This window comes from Triticum aestivum, chromosome 4A, assembly GCF_018294505.1.
Source record: "Triticum aestivum cultivar Chinese Spring chromosome 4A, IWGSC CS RefSeq v2.1, whole genome shotgun sequence".
NCBI lineage: Eukaryota > Viridiplantae > Streptophyta > Magnoliopsida > Poales > Poaceae > Triticum > Triticum aestivum.
Window position 1 is genome coordinate 634,033,379 of NC_057803.1, and position 13,400 is coordinate 634,046,778.

Below are 13,400 nucleotides of genomic sequence, written 5' to 3' on the forward strand. Positions count from 1 at the left end.
TCCCCGGCGAATTCCCGTAACTCTCCGGTACTCCAAAAAATACCTGAATCACTCGGAACCTTTCCGATGTCCGAATATAGTCGTCCAGTATATCGATCTTTACGTCTCGACCATTTCGAGACTCCTCGTCATGTCCCCGATCCCATCCGGGACTCCGAACTCCTTCGGTACATAAAAACTCATAAACTCATAATATAGCTGTCATCGAAACCTTAAGCGTGCGGACCCTACGGTTCGAGAACAATGTAGACATGACCGAGACATGTCTCCGATCAATAACCAATAGCGGAACCTGGATGCTCATATTGGCTCCTACATATTCTACGAAGATCTTTATCGGTCAGACCGCATAACAACATACGTTGTTCCCTTTGTCATCGGTATGTTACTTGCCCGAAATTCGATCGTCGGTATCTCAATACCTAGTTCAATCTTGTTACCGGCAAGTCTCTTTACTCGTTCCATAATACATCATCCCGCAACTAACTCGTTAGTTGCAATGCTTGCAAGGCTTAAGTGATGTGCATTACCGAGAGGGCCCAGAGATACCTCTCCGACATTCGGAGTGACAAATCCTAATCTCGAAATACGCCAACCCAACAAGTACCTTCAGAGACACCTATAGAGCACCTTTATAATCACCCAGTTACACAAAGTGTTCCTCCGGTAAATGGGAGTTGCATAATCTCATAGTCATAGGAACATGTATAAGTCATGAAGAAAGCAATAGCAACATACTAAATGATCGGGTGCTAAGCTAACGGAATGGGTCATGTCAATCACATAATTCTCCTAATGATATGATCCCGTTAATCAAATGACAACTCATGTCTATGGCTAGGAAACTTAACCATCTTTGATCAACGAGCTAGTCAAGTAGAGGCATACTAGTGACACTCTGTTTGTCTATGTATTCACATTTGTATTATGTTTCCGGTTAATACAATTCTAGCATGAATAATAAACATTTATCATGATATAAGGAAATAAATAATAACTTTATTATTGCCTCTAGGGCATATTTCCTTCAAATGTCACCCCTCCCAACAAAGCCGGCGATTTTAATCCTTCTTATGTGTTATGCCGTACTAGTGATGGGCATGTTTATGCCAAATTTGTTGGTTCTCTTCATGAATACATTGAATGGTCTATTTGGGTTCCAAAGACCCTTGTTACTAACATCAAAGGACCCACTACAAAATGGGTACCTAAAACCAAGCATTGATCTCTTGTAGGTGTTTGCTTCCGGTGGGGGATCATGGTTGCTCGATAGTGGAGCTACAAATCATATGACCGGAAGCAAGGACTTGGTGGTGGACGTGCACAAGGTTCCATCTATGCCCACCAATGTCGAGTGGGGTGACGCCTCATCTTCTAAGGTATTGGGACTTGGCAAGGTGGTCATCTCTCATGATCTCACGATCGAGAAGGTCATGCTTGTTGAGTCCCTTGCATACAATTTACTTTCCGTTCATCAACTTGCAATCATGGGCTTTGCCACTTTCTTTGATATCGATACCATGGCCCTCTTGTGGAGCAAGACTCTTAAAGTAGCCTTTGTTGGGCATGTCGAGAACGGTCTATATGTGATTAACTTTTCAGAGCGACCCACTAAGACCGCAACGTGCCTAATGGCTAAAGTTGATGTGGGATGGCTTTGGCATCGCCGTTTAGCCCATGTCAATATGAGATCTTTGCAAAGTCTCCTCAAGGGGGACCATGTCCATGGACTAACGAATGTTAGTTTTGCTAAAGATCGTGCTTGTAGTGCTTGTATCGAAGGAAAGCTACATGAGAAGGCTCACCCTCCCACGACTATCATTTATTCAAAGAGGCCTTTGGAGCTCCTTCACATGGATCTCTTTGGGCTTCCATCCTTCGATAGTCTTGGAGGTAGGAAGTATTGCTTGGTGATTGTGGATGACTACTCGAGGTACACGTGGGTGTATTTCTTCAAGAGGAAGAGCGAGACCCAACAAACCGTCATTGACTTTGCAAATGAAGCACAACGTCAATACAATGCAAAGATCTTGACAATAAGGAGTGACAACGGCACCGAGTTCAAGAACTACACCTTGGATGAGTTTCTTAGTGATGAGGGAATCAAGCATCAGTATTCCGCACCCTACACCCCTCAACAAAATGTTGTTGCGGAGAGGAAGAACTGGACGTTGATGGATGCGGCAAGGACCATGACGGCGGAGTTCATGTCTCCGTACAACTTTTGGGCCGAAGCCATAAACACCGCGTGTCATGCATCCAATCGGCTCTACCTCCGCAAGGGCTTGAACAAGACTCCATATGAGATACTCACCGGTAACAAGCCCAACCTCAAGTACTTCCGGGTATTCGGGTGTAAGTGTTTCATTCTCAAGAAAGGTGTTCGGTTGTCTAAATTTGAGGCTAGAGCCTATGAGGGCATATTTGTTGGTTATGCTACAAACTCTCATGCTTACTGTGTCCTCAATAAATCCACGGGACTTATTGAGGAACGTGTAACATGGAGTTTGATGAGAATAACGGCTCCCAAGTGGAGCAAAGTGGCACTTGTGATGTAGGTGATGAAATTCCTCCCCAAGCCATAAGAAGAATGGGTGTTGGCTTTATCCTACCCATTGAGGAACCCCTTGTGGCCGAAGGAGAAGGACAAAGCTCCACTCAAGTGGAGCCATCACCAACCCAAGGCCCACACGCTTCCGGAGAACAACATGAAGACCCTCATCCTCAAGAACATGATCAAGGGCAAGATCACGCTCAAGATGGTGTTGACCCATCAAGTGATGCCCAAGGTCAAGTTCTATCCTCTGAGCAAGTTCAAGAACAATAACAAGCCCAAGACGACGCTCAAAATGATCAAGTGACCACTCCTCGTCTCACCCCGAGGAGGAATTAGAGCGTCGTGCCGCCAAGGTTGCTTCCAAGCTCTCCACCAAGGATCATCTCATGACGAATGTGCTTGGAAGCTTAAGAAAGGGGGTAAGCACACGTAGACAATTAGCAAATTATTGTGAGCATCACGCGTTTGTCTCTTGTGTGGAACACCACAAGGTCTATGAGGCGCTAGAAGATCCGGATTGGCTCAATGCCATGCATGAAGAACTCAACAACTTCGAGCGCAAAAAAGTGTGGAGATTGGTGCCAAGACCGACCGGGAATCACAATGTCATTGGAACCAAGTGGATATTTAAGAACAAGCAAGATGCCCATGGGATTATCATTCACAACAAGGCTCGTTTGGTAGCACAAGGCTACTCCCAAGTCGAGGGTATCGACTACGGTGAAACCTTTGCTCCCGTTGCTCGTCTTGAATCCATTCGCATGTTGATTGCATATGCTTCTCATCATAACTTTAAGTTACAACAAATGGATGTGAAGAGTGCTTTTCTTAATGCTCCTATTAATGAATTGGTTTACGTCAAGCAACCCCCCGGGTTCGAGGATCCCTACTTTCCCGATCATGTGTATCAACTCGATAAGGCACTCTATGGCCTTAAACAAGCCCCACGTGCGTGGTATGACCACTTTACCGAGTTGTTACAAGACCGTGGTTTTGAAGTTGGGCTAATCGACCCCACTCTTTTTACTAAGAAGGTCAAAGGGGAGTTGTTTGTGTGCCAATTATATGTTGATGATATTATCTTTGGTTCACCTAACAAAGCTTTCAATGAAGAATTTGCCACTCTCATGACCTCAAAGTTTGAGATGTCCTCCATGGGAGATTTGAAGTTCTTTCTAGGGTTCAAAGTGAAGCAAAGAAGAGAAGGAACCTTCATCAATCAATCCAAATACACTCAAGACATGCTCAAGAGATTCAAGCTAAGTGACGTCAAGCCGGCTTCCACTCCAATGCCCACCAAGTGCCAACTTGACTTAGATCCCAATGGTAAAGTGGTGGATCAAAAGGTATATCGCTCCATGATTGGATCCTTGCTTTACCTTTGTGCATCTAGACCGGATATCATGTTGAGTGTGGGAATTTGTGCATGGTTTCAAGCCACACCTAAGGAAAGTCATTATGTGGCGGTCAAACGAATCTTTCGATATTTGTCTCATACCCCAAACTTTGGCTTATGGTACCCAAGAGGATCAAACTTCAAGCTTGTAGGGTACTCGGATTCTGATTGGGCAGGAGACAAAGTGGATAGGAAGTCCACTTCCGGAGGGTGCCAATTCCTTGGTTGCTCTTTGGTAAGTTGGTCTTCCAAAAAGCAAAGCTGTGTGTCTCTCTCGTCCACCGAGGCGGAGTATGTTGTAGCCGGTAGTTGTTGTGCACAACTCCTATGGATGAGGCAAACTTTAAAGGATTACGGTGTCACTTGCGACAAAGTGCCTCTTTGGTGTGACAATGAAAGTGCCATCAAGATCTCTCTCAACCCGGTGCAACACTTCAAGACGAAGCATATTGAGATTCGGTATCACTTCATCCGGGATCACATTAGGCGAGGAGAGATCGAGCTCAACTATGTCAACACTCATGACAACCTTGCAGATATTTTCACGAAGCCCTTGGATGAGCAAGATTTCGCGAGTTAAGGCATGAGCTAAATATCATTGATTCGAGCAATGTGGCTTGAACCCTTGCACAACCCACCACACTCAATTTGCTGTCTAGTTTAGGTGTAGGCATGGACATAGGGGGAGTGTTGTTCTCTCAATGAACTCTCCCTTCCCCCATTATGCATAAATTGAATCAAGTCTCTCACTTTAGCCATTGTTGATGGTACTTGTGTTTCAAAGACGAGTTTTGGTCATGGGCCCAAGGTTAAAATCTTCGCGGCGCCATACCTCTTGACTCAAACGTAGGTGGCCTCGGCCACCGCCCTCTGTTGAAGAGGTGTGTCTTGGTCGTTTTCTGGTGTGCTCTCTTTTCTTGCCGTTTTTTCTTTCCTCGAGCTAAGCCGTGTTGTTCGGTTGCCGTGGCGTACTTGGCGGTACTACCGCTGGTGGTGCGCGGTACTACTGTTTATAAGAGGTACTACCGCCCCCAGCACGGTACTACCACTGAGGGACGAGACCAGGGGGTTATATCGGGGCAGGGGGAGGTTTCTTCTCCCCCATACTCATTCGCTTCGCCCCCTCTTTCCTCTTCCTCTCTCCAGCCTCCTCTCGCCGCGGGAGGGCTCCGGCGGATCTCCGTCTCCGGGGCGTCCCTCTCCATTTCCTTCGGTGGAGTTGATCCCCACCTCATTCTCTTGCCATGGATGCCGGTGATGATCATCCTGAGCATCATGCTCTCCGTATCAACCCCGAGCGTGCTACTTCAAAACGCTACCGCACCTCTGAGCCAGCCGGTGGTTCCTCTAGCTCCCAACCACCACCAGCAGGTGCATCCGCAAGTGTTCCTCCACCTCCTCAGCAGTCGAAGAGATCCGCCACCAAGCCAAAAGGGAAGACCGTGACTGAGATGACCAACAAGGAGTTTTGGGAAAGGCGTCGCCGCAATCCCTATGAGATGGACCAAGAACCCACTTTGGTCAACCGCCCGTTCTGGAACCGATTTCATTTTGCCATCTATTTTGATGTGATCAAGGCCAAGAAGAATCTCTTTGTTGATGTTCGCTCCATTGACACTGATGCTATGGAGAAGGACCCGGAGTACTTTGGCGAAGCCCTTCAGATGTGCACTCAGCTGAACATTCTCAGGATCATGCAATTCAACAAGGATTTCGATGCAGATTTGGTGGCTCAATTCTTTGCCACCGCTCATCTTGGGACGGATGTGACAGAACTTTGACATGGATGACCAATGGCAAGCTGCTTTCCGTCAAGTGGAAGGCTTTCATGGAGTTACTTGATGTGGTGGATCACAGGCTTGAGACTCCAGTCGGTTTCCGCCCTCACCGCAATGCTACGTCCACTCACAAGCAAGCCCTCTGGCCCTACTGCACTGTGAAAGTTAACCCAATGACTAAGAAGAAAACCTATGAGCTGTCTCCGTATCTGGACATTCTTCATTGTATCTTCCGTGAGACTCTCTTCCCTCGCATCGGGAATCTGGATATGGTCCACTCTTATCTTGTGGACATGCTCCTTTTCTGTCAGCATGAGAAGGAAGCAAACACTGGAGCGAGCCTGGATATTTCTCATGTCATGTGGTCTAAACTTCTCTCTGCCGTGTCTGAGCGCAAGTGCCCGATATATGGTCCATTCATCATGAGGCTCATTGAGAGGGCCTGGGCACAGATCTATCCCAGAGTGATGCTGGAAACTGGGGACTTGGTTTCCCATGAGATCAAGCGTCTGAGGAAGAAGGACAATTGGGTCACCCCAGCACCTCAATCCGGGGGTCCGTCTGCTGCTGCTGCTGCTGCCATGGAGACCGAGGGTGGGGCAGCCTCTGATGATCACGAGGAGGATATTGGGCCCTCTAGTGCTGAACCCCCATGGGCGATGAAGCTTAAACACAAGTTGAAGAAGCTTTTCTGCATGGAGTCTCATGGTTAGTACATGACTCATGTGGCAGAGAAGCATGCCAGGGTGCGCCACAAGGAGCTCATGTGTCAGATGGGAGCGACAGTTGCCAATGGATCTGAGGGTCAGATCACTGAAGAGGAGGAGTGGATTCATCAGCATTGCCCTTGGACCGACTCCGACGCCGAGCAGTTTTCGACCAACGACGGAGATGCAGACGATCACGCTGATATATGATGTTCGAGATCCTCAGCTTGCCATCACCTGGAGTCATAGCGTCGCTCTTTTCCCTTTTTGGTGTCTCGCTGCCAAAGGGGGAGAGAGTGTAGGGATTTGTGTTGTCGACCTTTGAGTTTGTCGTCTTGTGTTTTCTTGTGTGTTCTCTCGGTGTCTTTGTTTGGTCTGGTTTGGTGCCCGTGAGACCTAAGTTCTAGACATATGGTGTGAGACATATGCTCCCTATCGCTACCTTATTACTTATGTCTATTCAGTACTATAGTATATTATGAGTTGCATGCTTGTCCTGTTATATACTCTTCTCTCATATATCTTGTGGTTAGAATTGTTGGACTACAAAATATAGGGGGAGTGTTGGTCCGGATGTGTGTGTCTTGCTTTCCTTTTGCTCCTCTTTCTAGGTGCACACATTCTGGGGGAGCCCATCTATATTTTGTAGTTCTTAGTTTTCTTACATTTATATCTTTTCCTTGTGCAAATCCCTTGTTGTCATCAATCCACCAAAAAGGGGGAGATTGTTGAGGCATATCTCTCTCAAGGTAGTTTTGGTGATTGATGACAACATGTTTGCGGACTAATCATGTGCTTTGAGTAGTTCACAGATTCATCCCTGGCACGAGACATTTTCTTCCCTTCGGAGTGTCATTCAAGACGGTGTAGCTCTTTCATTTCTCTCTCGGTGGACTAGTTGCGTAGAGGGCACCGTACTATCAAGAGGGGGTCCGCTGGGGTATTGCATGGGTGGAATCAACACGTACACATCAGCTTCTCACCCTCCGAGCTCTTCCACTTCATAGAAGAGATCTCTCCTCTTTTCTATGTCCTGTCTGGGTTCCAGCGGTAGTACCGCACAACCCAGCGGTAGTACCGCTGAGGAGCCACAAGCGGCAGTACCGCTCCGCAGCGGTAGTACCGCCCGTGACTCCACAACAGTAGTACCGCTAGGGTGCTTGGCACCACCGCCTCGTCCTCGGCCTCTTTGGAGAGATCCTCTCTCTCTTCTGTGTCCCAGCAGTAGTACCGCCGAAGGGTCACAAGCGGCAGTACCGCTCCGCAGCGGTAGTACCACCCGTGACCCCGCTGCTGTAGTACCGCTGGGCTGTCTGGCTCCTACCGCCTCGACTCGAGGGCTCTTTTTCTCGTGTCAGGTTTTGCGGCACTAGTTGCGGTTGTAGAGGAGGTAGTATCATTTCAGGAGCGGTAGTACCGCCCTTACCACCGCGGTAGTACCGTGCTGGGTCCTTTTCCCTACTAGTCTTCTCTGCGCGGCAGTACCGCTAGCTGGAGCGGCAGTACCGCTGACCTAGCGGTAGTACCGCCCCCTCTTAGCGGTAGTACTGCCCTGTGCGGGGCTGGTTGGTGGGGGCAACGGTTGGATTGTTGCCCCCACTATAAAAGGGGGTCCCCTTCTTCCTTTTGACCTACCTCTTCCCTCTCAAGCTCCATTAAATTCTCCAAGCTCTATTTTCGCCCGATCTATCTCTCTAGCCAATCAAACTTGTTGATTTGCTCGGGAGTGGTTGAGAAGGCCCCGATCTACACTTCCACCAAGGGATTTTTGATTCCCCCACTCATCCCTAGCGGATCTTATTACTCTTGGGTGTTTGAGCACCCTAGACGGTTGAGGTCACCACGGAGCCATAGTCCATTGTGGTGAAGCTTCGTGGTTTTGTTGGGAGCCTCCGATTAAGTTGTGGAGATTGCCCCAACCTTGTTTGTAAAGGTTCGGTCGCCTCCTTCAAGGGCACCAATAGTGGAATCACGGCATCTCACATTGTGTGAGGGTGTGAGGAGAATACGGTGGCCCTAGTGGCTTCCTGGGGAGCATTGTGCCTCCACACCGCTCTAACGGAGACGTACTTCCCCTCAAAAGGAAGAAACTTCGGCAACACATCCTCGTCTTCACCGGATCCACTCTTGGTTATCTCTTACCTTTACTTGTGCAAGCTCTTTAGTGTTACTTATCTTGCTTGCTTGTATGCTTGTTGTTATTGCATCATATATGTTGCTCACCTAGTTGCACGTCTAGACAACCTACTTTGATGCAAAGTTTAATTTGATAAAGAAAAGTTAAAAAATTGGTAGTTGCCTATTCACCCCCCCCCCTCTAGTCAACCATATCGATCCTTTCATGGACCCCCCCCCCCCTTTGCAGTCTGATGATGGAACATATTTGTAGATGTTCTCTAGTGTGTTACTTTTTTGGTAAAGATTTTTGTTGTCTTGAATGGTTACAACTCCTTAACACTAGTTCAAAAAGAGAGTGGTATAGCTTTAATAGTTTCAAACCCCCAAATGGAGATGTTCTCTAGTGTGTACTAAAGTTCGTCCATTCAAAAAAACACAACATATTAGATTTCGTCAGGGCAAACCTTTGACCAGTGATTACACTACTACATTATAACTTTCTCAATATAATCTAATGACAACGATTTTAGGTTGCTTAAAATATTACTTTATAGGTAGTAATTTGTTAAAGTTTTGCATGGTATTAACTACTTCCTCTGCATTTGTAAGAAAGGCGTGAAAATACCTTCTTTTGCATAAAAGAAGGGCATAAGGAGTGTTACTAGCGGTACATGGACAAATATAACTCCAACTATCCCATTCTCCACCTCAAAAAGTCTTGCATTAAATAATTTGCCTTGGGCTCGGGGGTAAACATGGAAAATAATTAATTCCCACGCCCAAGATTTTAAACCTTCTTTTAGGGTAAATTTTACTCCTTTCTTTTTGTACAGAAGGAGTAGCAGGGCATCGTTTAGCAAAAAAAGTTACTTCCTAAAATATAGTTTAGTGTCCACTATACTTTATGACGGTTGAAAATATGTTGCATATTAGGTTTTGTTAGGATAAACCTTTGATCAACGACTACACTAGTAGACTATAACATCCATGATGTAATCTAATGAGTAAGGACATGAATTTTGTGTTTCTTGCAATACTACTTTATAAGTACACAGACACACATATAAAGTAATCATTCATCAAAGTTTGTCCTAGTATTAGGTACCCATCCGTACTAAAAATTGTGAACATTGTTTAAATACCGAATATATTTTACATTCTGTGAACAATTTTTGAAAGCGGAAAAATTTCAAAACAAAATTTGGAAATGGGAGCAATTTTTAAAATCCACAAACTTCCTTTTCTTAATAAAAAACATTTTTTGAAATCCACAGACTTTTTTAAAATACACAACTTTTTTCGAACTTGTGAACAATATTTTAAAATGAGAACATTTTTTTTGAAAACACAATAATCTTGAAAATTGTGAACAGATTTTTATATTCTGAACACATTTCAAAAATGAAAACAAAAAAATGCCAAAAAAAACCGAAAAATTGTTCACAGGAACAAATTTTGAAACTCTTTTTAAGAAAACACTAACAAAATTTGGACATTTTTTTTAAAATCGAACAATTTATAAAAGCATGAAGAAAATTTTGAAACTGCAAATTTTTTTCGGAAAATGTGAACAAATTTAGAACTTTTGAACATTTTTGTTAAACATGAAGTATTCTCGAAAATATTGTTTGAAAAAATTAACAATTTTTTAATATGTTGAACATTTTATGAAATTTATGATTTTTCTTCAAAAGAAACAGAGGAACAAAAATAGAAACCCAACTAAAACTGAAACAATCAGAACAATCTGTTTAAGACCCTTGCAGAAGGTTCCAAATACCAGATAGGAACCTTCCGGAAGTTTCACAATATCGGTGGCTCGACGCTCAGATGGGCCAGCCCATTCCACGATCGTGTGTGTTATTGCCTGACTATTTGCCCCAGAATGCAGCAAATAGGAAACCATGTGCGTTTGGCAAGTAGCGTCAAACAGATGGCGCCACGCACAGGAGGCTGCCCGACTGGGCCGGCATATTGTCGTGCGCGGAAACTGGGAAAAGTCACCGAAAAAAGAATGGCAGTACAGATCGAACCTTGTAACTGCCATCGCTCGGCACTAGCAACACGAGTCGATAAGTTTCAGTGTCTAACTGGAAAACGCGGACTATAAGCACTATTCATCAGCGTCCGGTTTACTATAGCAAATCCATCGTTTTCCCACTATTTCTTTTTCTTTTTCTGTTCAATTTTGTTTCCTTTTCAACTTTTTTGTTTTTCCTTTTTCAAAAGGCTATCACTCTTTTATAATTTTGTTCAAAATTTCAAAAAATATTCGCTTTTCCAAATTTTGTTCACAAAATACAATTATTCGCATTTTTAAAAATTGTCAAAAATTCGAAAAAAAGATCAGGTCTTTGAAAATTGCTAAAAATGTCAAAACATGAATATTTTTTAAAAAGAGCTAACAAAATTTTGAAAGCACATTGAAAGACCAGAAGGCTCTGTTTGGAAACATGTTTGAAAGACTTGAAGGATCCGTTCAAAAGCACGCTGTTTCTCAACATTCCTCAAATGACCCCCAGTTTTTTTCAATGGCATGTGTGACCAAATTAAGTACCATGCCAAGTTGTTTGGATTTTTGACAAGTTTTGCATTTTCTGAAGTGAAAAAGGGCGATAAATGCCAGGATGTGTCGCAACTTGCATGCGGTGTTGAAAATCGTTCAACACATGGCATGTATGCCTACCGTGGGCCATCCCACCTACTTGCAAAAGTTGAGGTCATTTCAAAAATGTCCAAAACTAGATAATGTTCAATAGACGGTGTCCGGATATAGGCCACAAGGCACCATATGAGAGCACGTTGTTTCTCAACATCCTTGAAATGCCCCCAATTTTTTCATGGCCTTGTATCACCAATTGAATGCACCATGCCAAATTGTTTGGGTTTTCGACAAGTTTTGTGTATTATGGAATTTTCTAGGTGAAAAGGCCCGATAAATGACCGGACGTGACAAAACGTGCATACGGTGTCGGAATTCGTTAAACCTAACATGTATGCTTACCATGGGCAGGCCCACCTGGTGAAAAAAGTTGGGGCCATTTTAAGGATGTCTAGAAAAACACCATGGTCAACGTTGGTTATCCTTGTAGGCCAGAAGGCTCCATTCGAGAGCATGTTTTTTTCGATATCCGCCTAATGACCCCAATTTTTTCATGAGCCTATATGATCAATTCAAGGTACCATGCCAAGTTTCCGACAATTTTTGCATTTTGTGCAGTTTTCTTGGTAAAAAAAGGCCGATAAATGGCTGGATGTGTCGCAACTTGCATACGGTGTCAGAAATCGTTCAAACCTGGCATGGATGCCTACCATGGATATGTCCACCTGCTTGCAAAAGTTGGGTTCATTTTAAAAATATCTAAAACTAGATCATGTTCAACAAAGGGTGTCACAACATGCAAACAATGTCGGAAGTCATTCAAACCTGGCATGAATACCTCATACGTCCGTTCTACGATACCGCAAGAAGTTGGGGTAATTTATCCATACTAATAAAACACGAGTTACGAGGAGTGTGCTAAACTAAGCCAGACGGGTGCATCCGTGAACATGTAATTTTTCCTAATTTGAGTGCTTCTGTTATTTGCAATTTCCGTCTTTATCAATCAACAGGAACATTTCAAGTTATGTATAATATTTTTATAAACTTGAACAGTTTTTTCAAAGTTGTTAACGAATTCCTGACAAATTGATGCCGTACACAAATTGCAAAACCACATATTTTAATAAAAAAGTATCAATTTTTTAACACAAATATTTCTTTAATTTGTAAACACAAATTTCCAAAATGGGAACATTTTTTAAATATGGAATATTTTCAAAAAATGATCAACTATATTTGAAAATAAGAATATTTTTTGGTATTTCAAACATTATTTCCATTTGTTGTAAGGTTTTCAAAAGAATAATAAAGTTAAAATGAGACAAATAAATTAATAATGAAGAAAAACAGAAAATTGGAAAAGAAAAAAGCTCTTAGGCCTTCTCCCAACTAGGCAATGACATCGCACAATTATGAGATAAAGCATGCGCTGTAATATCTTGTTTTTGGAACCATCTAGAAGGTTCCTAAACCGGTTTTAACTGGTTTATGTTTTCTTTTTTCAGTTTTTTCAGTTTTTTCATTTATTTTCCTTTTTATGTTTTTCTTTTCTTTGTTTTCCGTTTTTATGTTGCATTAATATATTTTTTGCAAGTTTATTTTTTTTTCATTTTTCAAATGTCCATTTTTTCATAAAATGTTTAAAATTTCCCAAAAAACAATTTAAAAAAATATTCAGACTCCCAAAAGTTTTTAGTGTTTTGAACAAAATATTCAGAACTTTAAATTTATCTTTTCATTCTGAAAAAATTCAAAATTTAAAAAATCCCATTTTTTTCAGAAAATGTTCGTGCTTAAAAAATGTTTGCTTTTCCCAAAAATGATAATGAATCAAGAAAATGTTCGATTTTAAGAAAGTTCGCTATAGTACTTACCAATTACCAAATAATGTTCATGTTTTCAAAAAATGTTTGTGTTTTAAATAAATGTTCGCCACAGTACCTCCTATTCTTGAACATTTGTTCATATTTTTAGAAAGTGTTCGCATGTTATCAGCTTCTATGACCAGCTTCTACGACAAATTTATTTGCTACATTACCTCCTATTCCTAGATACTAGATGATTCCCCATGCGTTGCAGCGGGAACCTTAGCCTATAAATTGTTGTAAATAATGCATTTGTCTTACCGTGAACATTTTAAGTCATTTACCAATTAATTAAAATATTTGATGGAAATTTTTATGAAAAGGTATTTTTAAGTATCTGACTAAAATATGAACTAAACTAAACTAAATCTGAT